Source organism: Seriola lalandi, unplaced genomic scaffold (genome assembly GCF_002814215.2).
Source record: "Seriola lalandi dorsalis isolate HSWRI2012SDOR001 ecotype SW California unplaced genomic scaffold, Sedor1 jcf7180002054284, whole genome shotgun sequence".
Classification (NCBI taxonomy): domain Eukaryota; kingdom Metazoa; phylum Chordata; class Actinopteri; order Carangiformes; family Carangidae; genus Seriola; species Seriola lalandi.
In genome coordinates this window covers 419,610-424,679 of record NW_019524837.1, presented here as the reverse complement: position 1 = coordinate 424,679, position 5,070 = coordinate 419,610, and positions in this window count along the sequence as shown.

Below are 5,070 nucleotides of genomic sequence, written 5' to 3'. Positions count from 1 at the left end.
ACATTAACAAATTCTCAATGCATATTCCACAAGACAAAAACAAGTTCAGCCAATATTATTCTTATAAAATCCTTATTTAAGCATATGAATTGCTTTTAAATTTTTAATAACATTTTTTCACAATCACTATAAGAGTGCAGTGATTTCTCTCCAGTGACATCATTCTTCAAAACACACTTGGGCACAAACACAAAACACAGAATAAAGAGTAATAACACCAAAATCTTCTGAACATTACTCATGTCTCTTATCTGTTGTGTCGTAGCAGGGCATTCCTCATATCTCATTTCTCAAACAGCCAGAATTACTAAAGCGTGAGGTGTGTGCCGCTCCACACTTTGCATATCAACCATCTTCCTGCTGACAAATGTTAGCTTTAATAAAAACCACGGAGCGGAGACAGGACTGGGAGAGAAGCCCACCAGGACAGGACTGGAGCTGAGACAATTTACCAGGAAATGAAAAAATAGAATTGTCTGCGGGTAATATCAAAATCATCATAATCATTTGTCAAACCGTGATCTATATCTTTACCATAGCTCAGACTGTGAATCTGTTGCAACTAGAACTCATTGTTGTTTCATAAGTTTTATGCTCTTTGTCTGCATTTTTCCACAGACACAACTCAGTGCTCATTAAGCAGATCTTTGTATCATCTGCTGCAGCGCTCATTACAGCTCGAACCTGAGCTGAGAAGCTACAAGTGACTTCTTCTTCTCATCATGATAAATGCAGATCAGTATTACATTGCCCCAGTCTGTCATTATTAAACAAAGAGAGAAAAGTGTGTCGCCTTATTCTTAAGAAAGAGCTTGGCCATCCAATACACAACCAACTGTTTAGTATAGTGTCCTTATGGAAACAGTCTTTATAACTCAATCAGGAGCTGATTGCAGCATTGGCAGGAATAGAGAATTTGGTATGAGATTAATGACATGCATAAGAGGCAAACTACTTCAGGATGTGTGACATGCTCACATGCATTTATTAACCCCATCTTTGACATCAACATTTTGTACAGTGCCACGTGAGTCTGTCACATAGTGTTACCTGTTATCCAGGCATAAATTGCATCTTCAGATATATTTTTGTAATCTCACAGATACAAACAGCCTGTCTGCCTGCAATGATGATATGTTTTTCTGGGGCAAAATGGGTCATCATGGCAAAATGTGGTCTTGGAGACACCTACTGCACTACCACAGAGGTGGGTTTGAATACAGTGGACAGATTGAGTACCCATGTAATAATGTAGTACTGACTACTGAGTACTCGAGTCAACTGATCCCATCGCAAAATTGTCTCTAGTTTGCTTGTTTTGCTGTGCGTTAGATGAGAGGATTGCCATCACACTCATATCTGTACAGTAAATATGAAGCTAAAACAGCTAGTCAGTTAGCTTAGCGCTGTAAAACCGCACATTGTCCGGACATTTTGTTTTATGTTCCTGCCCTCGTTTCTAGAAGGAAAACAGAGATAAAACATGTCTCAACTTTAGAGGAGCTGGTAGGTGGAGTTTTGTCGCTTTTAGACACAGTCAGACTAGCTGTTTCCCCCTGTTTCCAGTCTTTATGCTAGGCTAACTGGCTGCTGGCTGTAGATTTATATTTACTGTACAGACAGTAAGTAAGCATATTTTCCCAATGTCTAACTAGTCTAGTTTGTGGAAATATTTCATCTCCCTGGCAGACAGAATACATCTGTGAGACCATAAAGATACCTTTGAAGATACAACCTGCTGTGAGATAACAGGTTAAAAAAAACAAACATTTAGCCTTTTCCCCTAAGGTTTAATTAGGAAACGCTATGCGGCCGAACCATGAAGTAATGTATGCAGCGCTGAAGACACAATGGAGGCAAGGGGTTTGGCTGCTTATCAAAACAAGTCCCACTACAGGAAGGGATTCATGGATGGCTCAGTTACAGCTTGGAGTCCTTGATAGGAACTTGCTGACCAAATCGCCGTCAGCCGTACTGTGTAGCCAAGCAGGTTACTTTCCATTTCTGCACCCCAGGCCTCCTTCTTTTAATTGCCATAATGGAATGATGTGCTGAGTGTCTGGTGTGAGAGCCATCTGTGTTCCTGCTGTAGCAAACACACCTGCACCACAGAACGTCAGAAAAGTAACTCACACTATTGCAGAGAATAATAAGTATTAGCAGACTGAGAGCATGTTTGCTAAAAAAAAAAAAAAAAAACAGAGTTATGAATATCTGAGAGACATACATCAGAGAAAACTGGCTTCATAAAAAAAAGGCTTTCAGTGAACCATTGCTAGAATTTTTTTTGAGAAAAGACATAAGATTGTATCTTTAAAAGCTGAATGTGTCTATTTTCAGTTGGTCACGCACAGACTGTAAACGGTTTAAAATGTTTCGTATGGAGATGGTGCTTTATGATGTTAATCAACACAAAAATAATCAAATGTGGGAGGATGCAAAGTGGATGAAATTTAATTTCTGTATTAATTACAGCCTGATATCATCAACCTCGGCTCAGTGTCCTGACACTTCCAGAGCACAGCGAGTCGAGGGAAGACCCCATGATGAGAGAGAAAATACAATTCCCAGCAACTCCCTCCTGCTGTTGTCCCTCTCCCACTGAGCTGAGGAGACTGAGGAGCCTATTAGAGGGCGCCATGGCAGCCGGGTCTGATCTTCAAAAGGGTTTCTGATAGACCAGGGAACAAGGTCATCCTCTTTTGCAACATGCAGTGCACAAATCCTCTCATTAGGCTTCAGCCAGTGTAGGATTCTGGCTTTTGCAGAACTGTGAATCACTGAGAAGTTCTGCCAATGTATGTTGATTTATGGCTTGTTTTAACATATAGAACAGGTATGAAACAAAAATTAAGAGTGAGTGGACGCACGCAACAGCGAAATAAAGAAATCCCTCAGCAACACAGGCTTGCTGGCCGTTTTCACTGCAGCACTCACATTCTCCATCCTCCTGTGGCTAGTTATATTGTTGTCTGTGAACTTCAGTAAAATATTCTAAACGGGATGCATTGTTCCTGCTCATTCTCCAATATGTCTAACTCAGAGGGGACGATTGTTGCGGCTCGCCTTTAATTGCTCCATCTGTACTGTATCCCATCGGTACGTAGCCGCCTCTCATAACTTCCCCACATAGGGCCGAGCAGATAAGTTCCACACAGACCCCACTGCAGCAGTGCACTTCATTAAGGAGAAGAGGACGCTACAGAGGAACCCTGTGCTTCAGCTGGCACTCACTCGCTTGCGTAATCAGACATCTCAAGCAGATGAAGCGCGGTGCTGTGTGCCGGAGCCGACTACTACATTTGCTTAAAGGATGTTTCCATCACTGGTGTGTCATCTGGAATCTGTTCCTTGATACTTTTGCTCCATTCCTAACCAATTATCACTTGATGGTCTGCGTGAAGGTGGTTTCCACTCCACTGAAAGCTAACCTAAATAGTCAATACATCTCCAGCCAGCAGATCGTTGAGTTTAAGTGCAGGGAAACTCAAAGTGAAGCTCTCACACGAGCACTAGCATGTGTTAAATATGTTGTATTGTAAATTGTTTATTCTGTAAAGCTTATAAATGACAAAATTATTGATCATGCACAGCGTGTGCATATGCATTTGGATTGGGTCACATTTTCTAAGTCTGTCTTAAAACAATACTTACATGCTCATATGTAAACTGGAACTGGTTTTTGTTGCTGTAATCATCCCTCCTGTTCATTTTGGCCATGAAGATTTGTTCTCCTGATATACTTCCAACAAATGTGATGGAGACAAAATCCACAATCCTCGTTCCGTACAAAAATACAATCCAAGATTTGTGTGTAGTTAACGTGAGGCTTGAGCAGTCTGAGTCAGTCAAAGCAAGTGGATATCCTGCACGATTATAGTAAAGAATTCCCTGGTCTTGTTTCGCCGGACAGTGTTTCCACGCTGAATGGTGTGGGAGGCTCGATGGTAATGAAAAGTCTGTAACTTTAGACAAGAACATCTTGGCTTCTCACAGCCTCATATTAGCTTAGATAAACTTATGTTTCTGCATAGAACAAGTGGAGTGTGGATTTTGCCCCCCATCACCTTGGAAGTGCATTAGGAAGAGATCTCTTAGCAGCTGGTAAGAACGGGACGAATAATTACACCTAGAAACCCTTTGTTAGGGTTTGTATGGGCACAATTGCTCTAAGACAGACCTGAAAAACTGAGGAGAAGAAAAAAAAATCTATGGGGTCCATGTTTGTTTATATCGTGTGTTTTTTTGTGTGTTAACTCTGTTTAAAAACAAGTCAGGGCTGTCAGTCATGCACAAATACACACACCTGCATAAACAGACAAAAAACAAAGATTCAAATCAATAATAAATAAAGTAAAACATTGAATTTTTTTAAAGCTCTCAGATAGTGATATCAGTATCTGCCTCAGAAATTCAGCATCTGTCGGCCTTTTGCACAAAAGGATGTTCCGTGGTCGACTATTTTTGTTATTCATTTTGAGAAGGGGACAGGTGATAGAAGATTTACTTTGGCCTTGCTCATTTTCAGTCATCAAACGTGTGTTATACTGTTATAGATTATGGCTTATATTTTATGTAAAGCAGCAGCAAAAAGAATTGTGCACTGATTACCCTCTGAGGTATCTTACTGTAACATCTTTTCTTTTTTCTTTTTTTTGCCAATGGATGAACAGGTTTAGCGCAGACATCGATGGCTGCTGTGGAAACGACTTGATTATCACCTCGTTTTGACAGGATGAATGTATTATCAAAGGCAATTAAGGTGTCAGCAGTGTTTGCACAGAGAGATGGATGACGCTTTGATGATCATGATGAAAAGCTATATATTGACCCAGAATGAACTGTCATCCCGCTTATCTGACATACATTCACACAGCTGTTTGCTCTGCTTGTTTTATTGTTGAAAATGTGATCGTAGCTTGTTTTGTTTTTTTTTTTTTTGGTTTTTTTTTTTTGGGGGGGGGGGGGGGATTGACACAAACAAATGCAACAAGTGATTATTTTTTATCAATATGAGTCAAGTGTGGTTATGGGTCATAATTGGTGAAATATTGTGCAACAACACAACAC